The sequence below is a fragment of the Helianthus annuus genome, chromosome 16 (genome assembly GCF_002127325.2).
Source record: "Helianthus annuus cultivar XRQ/B chromosome 16, HanXRQr2.0-SUNRISE, whole genome shotgun sequence".
Lineage (NCBI taxonomy): Eukaryota > Viridiplantae > Streptophyta > Magnoliopsida > Asterales > Asteraceae > Helianthus > Helianthus annuus.
The window spans coordinates 131726069-131740756 of record NC_035448.2 but is presented as its reverse complement, the minus strand read 5'-3'; the positions used below and the strand labels follow the sequence as shown (position 1 = coordinate 131740756).

General features: G+C 37.5%; 1 long non-coding RNA gene across 1 annotated transcript; it reads left to right on the top strand.

Annotated features, from left to right (window-relative positions):
* The first annotated feature begins 59 nt into the window (after positions 1–59).
* On the top strand, positions 60–2788 carry LOC110918123. The gene is made up of 3 exons (XR_002581080.1): positions 60–192; positions 1367–1455; positions 2580–2788. It is a non-coding gene; the product is annotated as an uncharacterized LOC110918123 (long non-coding RNA).
* Positions 2789–14688: the final 11900 nt, after the last annotated feature.

Below are 14688 nucleotides of genomic sequence, written 5' to 3'. Positions count from 1 at the left end.
AATAAATAAAATGATGGGAAAAAGAAAGCAAAATGCAGAATTTCGTGAGTGTGTGTGTGGCGAGTTATGGAGAAAAAGAGGGAAGAACACCCTCTAAACCTAATCATAAATTCAACAAATTAATGGAGCAATTGATGGTTGATTTTGTGCATGTACATCAATCTTTCATCACTTCTACTTGCTAATCATAAGGTATGTCACAATTTGTCTTTTGGTGGAGTTCTAGTATGATGAGAAAGTTAGAAACATCAAATTGAAATGAGATTTTGATTAGTATGATACAAATTAAGGTGGAAATTTCGTTTAGAATCACTACATGGATGAATGTATGTATAGAAATGTTGTATGTGCTTGATATATATGAACACCCTCATGAAGGTGAAGTGGGTTTTCAAAAGGAGGATGAAACCATGATTAATTCTAGTTAAATTGGGTGTAATATGTTGTATGTGATTGATTCTTATTATTGAGTATTGTATGGAAGTAATGTGAATATGTAGTTTTTATTGATGAATGAAAGCAAGAATTAGGATATGAGCTTAAAATACTTCTACATTGTGCCTAAATTGTGGTACGCACACCAAGTATTTGATAAAATGCCTAAACAACAATTTTAGATGAAATTGCATGTTAGAACTAGTTGAACATGTGAAGAATGTAACAATTACATGATTGACGACAACTAAACATGAGGATTGAATTTTAAATGGAATACATGAAGGATTTATTGTGCATTAGGAGCTTGTACCGTGTGCTTAAATGATGTAATGCTCACCATGTGTTTGTTTGATTGTTGGTTAGGATCAATAAGCAAATGAGTACCATGTCTAAAGCATATGGACTTACTAGTGCCAAATGATGTTATAATTTCTTTGAATTGACTAACTTCGTATATGGTTGTCAAATGTAGAATTATGAAAGCATTGACATGTGCAAAAATTGATTATGTGTATATTGTATGTATGACTAAGTGATCATGTAGTTATAAGGGCCGTGCAACATGAGTATGAAATGCATATGGTGATATTACTACGGTCCGCCATATCATTGTGAGTGTGTGTTCATAAATTGAAAGTATGAAAGTAGGATCAATTGACTTTCATAGAGTCAATAATGCATGAGAATCATGGTTAGGCTTTCGGGCATAATTAAGTAGAGAACTCATATGTTATGAATAGGATGATTTATTGGATGTGTATGATGAAAATTGAGTTACGTGAATGTGAAACAAGCGACCATTAGTGTATGTCATATGTATGTCGTAGTTGACTAATGCAGGACAAATAATGTATGTATGGAAAGAAATGAGCGTTTGTATGTATGATCATATATACTAACCATGATATGAATGTGGTGATATGAAAAGGATATGAACAATATTAGCACGAACTAAAGCATGGAGAGCTAACAAGTCAAGATGAGGCAAGGACGTGAATACGAATACAGACGCATAAGGTAAGTGAATCTTGAATTCACTTCTTATATTATATTTGATTTTTAGTATGATTTAATATATGGAATCATGTAAGAAAGTATAGGTAATGGTAAGCACAAAGGTAAGTATTATTGTTGTGTGTCAAATGTAGTTGACAAGGTCGAAAATCGCATGCTAGAAGTCAACAGGTCAAAAACCAAAAGTAGCATAATAAGATGTTGATTTTGGATGTTAGAGTAGGGGGATTAGTGTGAAATTTTGTCTGTATGAATGTTGGGAGTCATGTAGGAATCTTTTAGAATGTTACGGGCATTTTGGGTCAGTTTGAGTTGGAACGGGACCCTGAAACGGATCGTATGAACATGAAACAAGGAAAACAGCGTCGGTAACATTGAGGGGGCGTCGCCGGCGCTGCCTCCTATTCCCGGCGCCATAATCTTCTGCCTACGCAAGTAGTCTCCGACGCCACATCCAGGGTGCGTCGCCGATGCCCCTCACAAGTCCAAAGTTGTTGTTTTTGTTGGTTTATCCTACCACGAGTTCCGTACTTCCTAAAACTTGTTCGGCAACCTTTAAAGAGTCCCAAAAGATAATAATAACTAATAGGGAGTTATGTGAACTTAATGGAATTGTGATAAGATAATGTCAGAAACATAAAGTATCGGAAAGAACGATTAGAATGTATGAACTAAGGCACGCAGATGATTCAAGACTGTTTTGATTAAATTATGACATGAGCGCTTAAGTATGAATCATAGCAACAATTGTTATAAATAAGCGGAGGAATGCATGTTTGTCGTAGGTCCTTCATACACGATAAAGGTGGATAGAATCCTATGTACGCATATAATGGAATTTAGTATATATGAATGAATGGGACTTGTAAATATGTGTACGTGACTTATTATACGTACGAGTATTAACAGTACTAATCATGTTACTTTTGAGAATGGAATGAAGATGCATGGAAGTTATTGTTGGTCTTTGAAGATTCGTTGTCGGAGTGTAAGGATTGAATTCAGAAGGAAAATCGAATGGAATATCACACTTTGGAAGAATGCGTCAAGGCCTTAAAATTATACTTGTTTAGATTAGGTACGTTGTCAATGATTACTAATGATGTGGATGTGTACGGTGTATATAGGTTACATGGATCATCATCATCATGAGGTGTAAGCGGTTGAAGATCGAGCTCAAACGTGGATTGTACGGGAGTATGGTCGCTTAGTTGAAAATGTATGTAACACTTGGAGTATTTAATAAGAAGTAAGGATGTAATTCATGTAAAAGAGTCATACTAAACGGTTTTCAAACATCTTAGAACGAATATAAAGAGAGAAATTTTATGGTTCATTTTTCTGCTGCGTCTTTTCGATTAAAACGTGTTAGGGTGTTACAAGTTGGTATCAGAGCCCTGGTTTGAGTGAAACCAAGTACAAGGAGGTAAGTAACTGAAATCAAACTTTTGTGCTCTTATGACTAGGAACCCATACAATCTGAAACTCGATCAAGACCCGAAGGTAGAACCGAAAGTAAGTATGCATATATACGTTTCAAGGAATAAACTAAATGTGTTGTATGTGTAAGGTAAGCTTGGATTATTAAGAAGGATGATCCAAGGATGTAGTATAGAGCAGACACCAAAGCATGTGATTGGATTATTGGACCCTAGGTACACGATTTTATTAAATATGGGTACTAGTGCTGGGAAAATCACCCGTGAGAGGGTGAAAATTATACGAAAGACATTGATGATGCCATGATAAGATGTTATAGATGATGCACAAACTGAAACCCACCTCTCTAGGCATAAGGTGATGATTACTTGAAGGCACGAGTCTAGTATGTGGATTGCGCGCCTGGCCAGTGCAAGAAGCATATAAAACTTGTGAGACCATGATAATCATCACAGGTATGTCCGGTAAATTGGGAAGTAAGTGGCCGTGTGAGTGAAAGGAGTAGTAAGACTCTCAAGAGTGAGGGTATTCTTTAAGAATGAAAAGTTTGAATCCGTCGATATATACGGATCAAACTTGTAAGAATGAAAAGTAAGACTGAAAAAGTTTGAATTCGTCGATATGTACGGATCAAACTTGTAAGAATGAAAAGTATGAATGAAGAAGTTTGAATCCATCGATATATATGAATCAATCTTGTAAGAATGAAAAGTACGAATGAAGAAGTTTGAATTCGTCGATATATATGAATCAATCTTGTAAGAATGAAAAGTACGAATGAAGAAGTTTGAATCCGTCGGTGAGTATGGATCAAACTTATAACAATGAAAAGTAAGAATGAAAGGGGCTCAAATCCATGAGTAAAAGTGAGCCAAACATGCAGAGACGAAACGAAGGAAGGATCGCTTTTTCTCAGCGACCAAGGTAGATATGAGTTATGTAAGTAAGTGGTGCCGGTAGCCTTGCCGGTTAGGTATGTTGCTTGGCAAATAGAACATGAATAGGATAAGTTGTATTTAAAAGGCCGAAATCAATCTTGATACGAGTTTCCTAATAGTTTGACCTTGTAAAAAAAGTCAAACTAGGTATACGAGTAAGCGTAAGGCAATAATTAATAAGATAGCATGGAAGGCTTAATTCACAAAGAAATCATAACCAATTGAAGGTTATTGATGCAACAAGAAAATTCTATAGGAAAGAAAAAGTAGGTTATGGTATAGTACGTAAGTGAGAGTTTAGGAAGGAAGGATTGGTGAATAAAAGCACCGGGAAGAATGAATATTTTATTGAAATGTATTAACCATCTATTTTGTATGATGAAATGGTAGAAACCTTGATGCCGTGAAAGAATGCTCATGAACAGAGACTTATCACGTGGTTAAATGAAATCAATCGGGATATGGTTAGGACTCGCGAAGATGCGGACTGATCCGGTTGTGGATCGTTGAATTGCGCCCAAAAGGCAAGATTAGTATAGTGTTTAACTTGTGAGTGCTAGAAAGAAAGATATATATATGCTAAATATATTTCCATACGAACTAATGTTAACACAAGTATGACATGGTATAGAAGTTTAACCTTAGGGGCCAACAAAGGAATGAACTTTCAGTCCAAACTTAATGTCATTAAGCAATGTGCATAGGCGTGTATAGTAAGTGACACATAAAACAAAACGAATGAACAACTCAAGATAACATGAATGAAATGAATTCGGAACTTAACCTAAGAATGTACATAATACCATGTAATGGTAGCAAACGTGACATGGTAAGGAAGGTTTGACTCTTATTGGTCAACCAAGGAATAAATTTCAACTCGAACTTATTGTTATTGAGTTGTATGAATGCTAGTTCCTGTAAGTAATTCATGAAATGAGATTAACCAGCAAGTGGAAACCGTAAGTTATGGCTAGTAGTCGTAGATTATGGCGGGTTTAAGATGAAAGTTCGCATGTCCGGTTGATTCCGGTTCCGTCTCTGTACTTAGTAAATTGCTCGCTAGACTCTTAAAACCCCGTAGGACTTGCAAAAACTCAAGTTCATGTAAAATCATAAGCCTTGAACACAAATAATGATTTCGGGTTCACATGTGTTATATGCATATAAATATGCGATTAAAACTTGGATATACAAATGTGTTAAAATGTGTTATACGTACGACGGGACGGAACTCGTTTATTGTTGGTGCATAGATGTCTGTTAACTTCGTCTTTATCAAGTCTTGTATTGTATTAGATAAAACAGGGCACGCAAAACGAGAAAAATAGGTTTGAGGTAATTCCGCACGAAATAGCATATTGCTATTTCATGCGAAATCACAAAGTTAATTCCGCACGGAATTAGATTTTGTATGAAATCTAATTTCGTTTGAACCTGTTCATGCGGAATTACCTCCACTATAAATACCTGTGATTTCGTTTTAGTTGTAGAACTTTTCCGATTCAGAGCCGAGGTGCTGCCCATTTGTCATTTGATCTGTAAAAGCTCAGAATCGATTAATAAGAAGATTATTAAGGGAAAACAAGCTGTTACAAGTCTATTTCTCTGATTCCGCCTTTGAAATAGATGTATAACTCTTCTGATTGACTCGTTAGGGTCACACGATGATCCAACAAATGGTATCAGAGCTCTGGAAGAAGAGTTCATACCAATTCAGCTTGATTCTATCACTTCTACTCCTTCTTTTCAAAATTAAACGAAATTTAACAGTCAAAATGGCTTGATTTTCACATATAATAAGCGAAACATAGTGTTGATGAATCCTTGAAAGAATTGGACCAAAATTCGGACAAAAACAGGATCAATTTGACAAAATGGCCACCGAAGTGCTGATGTCATCATAATTTCGTTCGAAGCTGTCATTGTAATTCCGCACGGAATTACACTTTGTTGATAATTTCGTTTGAAAAGTGTTGACAATTTCACATGAAATCTAATTTCTTTTGGGGAGTTCATACGAAATTACTAATTTCGCACTAAATCAGCTTAATTTCGTTTGAAACTGAGCTAATTCCGCACGAAATTAGATTCCGCTTGATAATTTCGCTTGAAATCACTAATTTCGCTTGAAATACGTAATTTCGTTTGAAATCTTATTTCGTGTGAAGGCTTTATTTCGCTTGAAAATCTAATTTCGCGTGGAAGCTGATTTCGTTTGGAAGTTATTTCGCGTGAATTGATTTCGCTTGAAAGTATTGTTAAAATCCAAAAATTTTTGTAAGTGTTTGTTGATTGTTTCAGGTTCTTGAAAGATGGATGAGTTTATGAATCCTTTTAGTGACGTGTCTGCGTTTACGAGTGGTTCGGGTGATAGCACATCGAATAACACGAATGAAACAACTCCAACACCGAGTGCAAAGAAGATTCTTTCTGATGCTACGAGTGTAGACAGCGCATATGGAACATACAAGAAGCCTCCCAAGTTGATGGCAATTGAAGACTACAACAGGTGCGTATACAAGCTGGAAGAGCTTGAAGAATGGTTTCAAAATGGGAAGACCGGATTGTGAAAATATGACAGAAAGTGATGATATAGAGAGCTTTGTTGCTGAACAAAAGTGCATTGCTTTGATTCATCAGTCCGTGAGAGAGGACATAATATCGTTGATCGAATATGTAAATTTGAAAGATCTTTGGGAGAAACTGAGAGTGAAATGTGTGGGTAGTGCTGAGATAGTCAAAAACAAAAAGAAGTTGTTAAGAAAAGAGTTTGATTTGTTTGGATGTTTGAAAAATGAATCTGTATCTAAGATGATCGAGAGATTCGGGCATCTGAAGATGGAGCTGGAAAGACACGGAATCATATACACTCGAGAAGAGCTGGTTGATAAATTATTTGATTCACTACCGAATGAGCAAGACTGGCAATACTTTGACTTGATGCTGAAGAACACAATCAAGTCAGAAGATTTGACAGTGGATTTGCTTATTGAAAGACTGGAAAGTCATGAATTAGAGATCAAGAAATCCAGCAAAGTCAACAGCTCATCTTATCAGCAGAATGTGGAGCTGTATTACAGAGGTAGCATGATCCCGAAGACTGTGTCTCCAAAAACAACATTTTCTGCAGAGAGTTCAAATACAGTGAATCATGAAACTCCTAGTAGTGGCTATCATGGTAGTTCATCGTCAAATACTTGAAATCAGTCTGCACCAAAGAATCTGTTCCAATGCAACATTGCTGTGGATCTAAAAAATGCACAGAATTTCAGTGAAGAGTCTGCAAAACAGCAAATGGTGTTTTTAGCTTCTGTGTTAGAATCATACGAGAGCCTCGTGGCAGGGAAAATTGGAAACACTAACCTGACTAAGGAGGATTATGATCAGATAGACCCAGAAGAGATGGAACTGATCGATCTCAGGTGGTGTATGGCAAGTGCAGTCCGAATAGCACAATGATTCATGGAGATTACTGGAAGACAGTCTATTGTTGGCCGTCTACCAAGTTAGGCTTTGACAAGTCGAAAGTCACGTGTTTCAAATGTAAACAGAAAGTTCATTTTAAAAGAGAGTGTCGAAATGCTTATGCTGATAATACTGCAAATCCGTTCAGAGAGGATTATTACAAAAGAGCGATTTATCATCAGAACAAATCTGAACCCCCCAGAATGAAGCAGCTAGAAGATACCCCTAAAGAAAAATCAAGAGCTCTTGCTGTTATTCATAATGACGAAGGTTTCGATTGGAGTGAACTACTACCAGAAGAGGATGCAGTGGGCTATGCATTTGTAACAAAAATTATTCCTTTCAAAGATAGCAGAACAGAAGAAGAGAAGTTCGTCAACAAGAAAGATGAAAGCTCAAAACAGGATGATCAGAATGTCTTCTACATTCAAAGAAGCTAAGAAGGCGAAGAGATGGGATGCTGATAGAGAATGTTATCTTGATCCCATAGGAAACATTACTGTTGATCCAAATTCCATTAGTCTTGATACTCTGATTCAACAAATTGCTGAAGAAGAAGAAGAAGAAGAAGGCTGGCAAAGATTATGGTGGGGAGGAGGAGAAGCTGAAGAGAAAGAAAAAGAGTCGCAGCCAAAGAAGATTGATGACGGGATTATTGATATGTCACAAGAGTTTACTGCAGAAAATTTGAAAAAGATGGCTGACAAAGTTCTTGCTGCAAAAGAGCTAGAGGTAGTTTCTGGTTCTGGAACTGAGTCCAAAAGCAAGGTCAGTTCAAATAATACACTTGAGTCAGGTAAGAAAGTTAAATCTGAGAACGACTGCAAAAAAATGCATGAAGGGGTGCAAAGTTTGTAGTACAATTGCTTACCTCAGTGGTAAGAAAGTTGAAGAACTGACTGGTAGAGTCAGAAGTGTTGAAGATCAGATCTTAAACCGTGATAAATTGTTGAAAGCTTCGAACGACATATTAAAAGAATTAACTGAGAAAATCAAAAATGATAAAAATGACATAGAAAGAATTAGGAAAGAAAACGAAAAGTTGATTCTTGAAAATCGTCAAATTTCAGAAAATTTTGAGAAGCTAAAACGAACGGTAAAAGATTCTGATGAGAGAAATGGTAAGACACACAAAGAAAATATGCAACTGACAGGAGTTCTTAGAGTGAAAGAAGAGTTAATCAATCAACAACTAGATGAGATTGCTAAGTTGAAGCTTCAATTTCAAGAATCTAAAATTGAAAATGAACGCATCCAGTTGAAACTGAACAGTTACAACTCCGCAAGTTTTGTTCTTCAACATATCATTCCTAAACCAATTGGGAAGAACAAAACATGCGAAGATGTATACTCAGATGGAACCGGGGTTGGTTATCATCAGGTTCCACCACCAGTTTTAAACAATTTTTCAAAGAAAAAATCAGGGTTGGTTAATGATGAAGAAGAAAGCGAAGTTAAGCTTCTAGATACAATTGATGTTACATTCACTTCATCTTCCGATGAAAATAGTGTTCAATCTGAAGTTGTAAAAAGCATGGTTGAAATTGTGTTAAAATCTGAAAGTGATACTTCTGAGGAAGATGAATGTTTCTTGGACAAATACATTCCAAAATCTAAATCCAAAAACAACTTAAGTGAGGAATCTAATCTTGTGATGTACAAGATGGCGGGATCTGATAAGTTGTATTCGGATCGTGATTTTCCGATAGAAAATGTGAATGTTGGCAAACTGAGAAATGTGTTCAAATTGATGGAAATCGATGTGTCTGAAATTGAAGGGTTGAAAAATGCTAAAAGACAGTTGAACTTTGAAAAAGATAAATCTTACTATACAAAACCTGTTGTACCTCCGCGCTTTCATAACAACAATCAAAACAGATGGTTGGGTGCTTATCAGGATGGTAAGAATTATCAAAGAAAGAATTTTCAAAACAAAAAATTCGCTGAGAAAAAGGTTTTTGTGAGAAGTTCGAGTTCAAGTTCGCTTTCTGACGAAGAGTCGAAAATTTTTTCAAAATCAAATGAAGAGTTCTTTGAGAAGAAGGTCTCACAACCTCAGACCGAAGGCACAAGTCGAGTAGTTGATACTCGTACATGCTTCAAATGCAATCAAGTTGGCCACATTGCACGAAATTGTACCAACTCAAAGCCTAAGTCTGAAGTTGTTGAGACTCAGAAAAAGAAAGTTGATGCAAAAGGTAAAGCTCCAATGGTTGTTGAGAAGAAAGTTTTGAAAAATGAAAAAACCAAAATCAAAACTGAACCTGTAAAGAATGTGGTAACTAAAAATGACAAGTTTTACACACGAGTTGCCTCATCTCAACAAACATGGAAGCCAAAAGTTGTTGAAAAGAAAACAAGTTCTCCAAAACCAAAGGTTTCAGAGTCAGAAAAACAATCATCTTCTACTACACCGGTAAAGATGAATATTCCTTTGGATTATTATGAGAAACTTGAAAAAGAAATGCTAAAGTCTGACAAGAAAGATGTTCAAAAGAAAGATCAACCATCTGGTCAATCTCAAAAAGATGAATTTTTCTTATACAAAGAGGTTGAGGTTGGATCTGAAGAGAGTTTAAAAGTGAATGACAAGAATATACCACCGTTGTTCACCAAAAGAACTCACATCAATGTCAAGTTACCCGAGTTAACAGAGGTTGGGTGGCATCAAAAACTAACTAAGTGTTTTTGACATGTGCAGGAGCTTCCAAGATCCGTTTCACGTTGGATTATGGATAGTGGAGCTTCTCGGCACATGACGGGGAAGAAGACCCTGCTATACGATGTTAGAGGGTTTAATGGAGGTTATGTGGGTTTTTGCAGGAAACCAAGGCGGTCGGATAGTTGGTGAAGGAACTTTATCCAATGGTATTGTCACATTTGAAAGGGTGAATTACATTGCCGAGCTGGAGAATAATTTGCTGAGTATTTCTCAAATCTGTGATAGAAAGTATACAACGCACTTCACAGACAAAGAATGTTTGATCTTGAAACCAGGATTTGTTGTTCCCGAAGAGTGGGTTATCATGAGAGCACCTAGAGTCAATGATCTGTACGTGTTAGACATGAGCGTAGCTACTACTACCACGGGCCAGGCTCATTGTTTCATGTCAAAAGCAACAGAAAAAGAATCGAAATTGTGGCACCGAAAGATGGGTCACATTCACCTGCAAAAAATGAATCACCTGGTGCACAATGACTTAGTAACTAGTGTTCATTTGAAAAGTTTCCATCTGGAAGGGGAATGCATTAGCTGCGTCAAAGGCAAGCAGAAGAAGAAATCACACCTTCAAAAGAAAGTCAACTCAGTCTCTAGACCTCTAGAGAGACTTCATATGGATCTTTTTGGTCCAGTGAACGTCAAAAGCATAACTGGTGATCTCTATTGTCTTATAGTAACTGACGATTATTCCAGATTTTCGTGGGTATCGTTTCTGAAATCTAAATATGAGACGTTTGAAAGCTTGATGGCGTTGTTCAGAAAAATTGAAAACTTGTACCAAGCAAGAATCAGAAGAATAAGAAGTGACAACGGTACTGAGTTTAAGAACAACGAAATGGAAGAATATTGTGATGAAAGAGGTATACTGCAAGAATTTAGTGCTCCTTATACTCCTCAGCAAAATGGAGTAGCTGAACGAAAGAACAGGACGCTAATCGAAACAGCCAGGACGATGCTTGCTGATTCAAAGCTACGAATCAATTTTTGGGCAGAAGCAGTGTCAGCTGCTTGCTATACTCTCAACCGGGTTCTCACTGTAAAGAAATTCAACAAAACGTGTTTCGAGTTGATCAACAACCGCAAGCCGAACCTGAAGTATTTAGAACCGTTTGGATCTCCCTACACTGTTCTAGAGCCTTTTGGTAAATTTGGTCCAAAGAGCATCGAAGGGATATTTGTGGGTTACTCAAGTCCACTAAGACGTGTCTTTGCTCCAAGGTTAAAGCGGATCATCGAAGCATCGAATGTTGAATGTCAAGGTTACTATTACAATCGGAGGTTCTCATGATTGTGTTTGTTTGTATAAATTGATCATTCAGAGAATATTAAACAGTGAAAAGTGCAGCGGAAATGAATACAAACTTTGTAAACACAATCCAAGAAGAAAATAGTATGATAAACACTTGCTTCACATTAAGTCGAACGATTGAATTTCAAAGCAAATGATTACAAGCATGCTTACAATACTAAGCTCCCCCTCAGCCTGATACCCCAAGGTTGGTTGCACAAGATGAAAGGATTGGATTGAAGAAGAAGAATCCACTCAGTCAATCAAATGTAACAGTACAAGGTACTGCTCCATTTATAGGCAATCCAAACCACTGAAGCATCTCAGCTGACGTCACCATGAAAGTGACATCTAACAACCTAACAAACTCTAACTACTGATCTATATAACTACTGCTTTGCTAACTACTGATTATTACATTATATTACATAAAAAGAATAAAATTGCTGCTGCATCATTCTACTGCTGTGAACCCAGCAGTACTTGTCATGATCAGCAGTGCTTGACTCAAGGCAGCAGATTGAACAGCAGAGCTTTTAGTCTTCATCAGTCCTTGAGTAGAATCAGCAGTTGTAGGTCAGCAGATGTTTATAGAAGCAGTACTTTGGAGCATATCAGATGTTTGAGCCACATTCAAGGGGAAAGCAAAGAGTAACCAGCTGCTTATTGATAGTCCACTGATGTGATCCGGTTTTGGCTTTACATTATCTGTTCTTCTGGTAGGGTTCAATCCCAACAATCTCCCCCTGCAACAGATAATGCCAAAATCCTCCATTATTCAGGACCTTTATTTCTCATCAAGAGTTCCTTAGCTAGTTCCTTAAATTCAGCTTCAAATTCCTTGGCACTCTAGTCATCTTCATCCCTACACAGTGTAAGTTCAAGAAGATCCTGCAAATCTTCAACACTCAGGCCAAGTGCTTCTTTCCTTGATATGTACTTCACTTCACCATCGGTTCTGACAAGAGTCAATACGTGGGTCTTTTGATCAGATATCCACTTTAGTATTTTTAAACCAAATGGGTTTCTTGGGAGAGATTTATTCTTAGATGAGTTAGGAGATAATGGCCTTGTAAACACTTGCAGACTTTCAGACATTCTTTTGAAGGCTTCTTCAATGACTTTGTTTGCTGCAGCTATGTCTTCTGCAGTTTCTTTCTCAATTTGCTCTTGCCTTTCAATTTCCGACATGTCTGTTGCAGTGTTTGGTGATGCAGGTTTGTTTAATACCTTCTTAACAAGGTTTTGAAGCTTTGTTGAGTTGTCTTCTTTTAGACCCATTTTCATGATGGTGTCCTTGAAGTACTCTGCTTCCTTTTCTTTGACCTCTTCTTTAGTCAGCTGTTTACCTTCTTCTTGGTTTGACACAAGAATAGGTTTATCTGCTGATTTGAACAATGTTCTGAGGTTTTCAATCTGCTGTTCAAGCTTCATCATTTGTTCACGTTTCTTTGAAGCACTTGAAACAGTTATCTTTCTTTTCTTTAGCCTTTCATAGGCTTCATTAGTTTGCTGTTTTGACCATTTTGATATGGCTTCAGCAGTATCCATTTTTGCATCCACCAGCTCCTTTTTCTTTCCTTTGTACTCAGCAGTAAGGTCAGCAATGAGCTTTTTGAATTTGCTCCAGTTTGGAGCATTCTTCCTTTTTGTAGGATCATTCTTGATTCTGTCAATCCTGTCAGCCTCATGCTTTAGAGCGATTAGTGGCCATTCTTCAAACTGTTTTTCTTTAGCAGGATAGAATTTTTTCTTTCATGATGTAGGCTAGGTATTGTTTTCTTAACTTTCTTCGTTGTTCAGCCTTTTCTTTGTTCAGTTCTTGTGCAAATTCTTCTATATGCTTTACTTTAGTGAGGAAGAAATCCAGTCTTTTAGCAATGCCTTCTTTGCTTAGACCTTCACTTTCACTCTCAACTTTAGCTCTTAGTTTAGCTTGCCTTGCCTTGATTTTGAGGTAATCATCCATATCCTCTGGTGCCATGTAGCCTATGAGTGAGGAGAATCTTCTTTTTGAAGGATCTTCTTCTGTATAAAATTGCCTCATCTCATTTTTGATAGCTTCAAGTTCCAGTGGATATTTTGCAGCATTAGGATCATGTATACCCTCATCGGCAGAGATTGGCTTTCTTTTTCTGCTGAAGAGCTTTGGTTGTGATGTAGGAAAGGTGAGAGCAGTGGTGGATGGTTGACTAACAGCTGTTGAAACAACTGGTGCTTCAACCGCTGTTGTCATTACAACTACTGATGTATCAGCAGATGTCTTCTGATTTTGAGCAGGGGTTATGATGGCAGTTGTTTGAGTGGTGATAAGTGGCTGACTAACAGTAGTTGAAACAACTGGTGTTTCAACCACTGTTGCCATTACAACAGATGTTGTCTTCTGCTTTTTGGCAGGGGGTGATAATGGTTTGGCTGTTTGTGATGATAATGGTGGTTTTTGTGCTGTAGACACAGATGGTGGTGGAACAGTAGTTGTGGTGGTGTGTGGTGATGTGGTGTGTGTTGATACTGCATTTTGTTTTGACTATTTTCTGGCTCAACATACATACCATCATCAATTCCCTTTTTCTTCCACTTGATCTTCTCCCCCTTTTTGGCATTATCTGAGAAGGGTTCGTTCATGAAGAGAACAGTGGAGGGAACCTTTCCAGAGGCACTTTGAATGTGAGCTTATATAGCTTTTATATCCGCCTGAGTATCCCTGAATCTTGATTCCACCATATTGGTCAGCTTTTGAACATGTATGGCATGCTACTGATCTGCCATTTGCTTTTGTCTTTCTAGCAGTGGTTGGAATAAGTTCCATAACTCATTTGCAGCAGGTGCTTGTTGAGCAGATGCTTGAGCTGGAACAGCAGTGGATTGGGCTTTCTGAGCTTTTAACAGCTGCTGCACCATATCCTTAATTTCGGCAACTGAGGTTTCAAGGTTTTCAACCCTGCCCGTCAATTCCTGATATCTTGAGTCATCACCTGAGTTAACAGGATCATCTGAATCCCCACCAACAGTGGTTTTACCAATGAATGATTTAGGAACAGTGTCCCAAAAACCAGCCATTGATGCCCCTTGTTCTTGGTACTGGGGACTTCTTTCTTCAGCACTTGATAACCTTTTGATGTTGCCAGTAGTCAAAACAAACTCACTGGTGGTTCTCAGTGGTGCTATAGAAGAAATTGCCTTCAAGGGAGTCTTACTAATGAAACCACTGTCCAAGTGTAAACCTGTAGATTCAACACTTGTAGTGGTTGCTCCACTTGAACTACTGACAGGAATTACTTGTAATTCCTGCAGTGTAACCTCCTCAAATGTTGCTGGGATAGCAGAAGTGTTAACAACAGACCCAGTCACCTGTTGAAGTATACTCTCAGTGATAGGTGGTT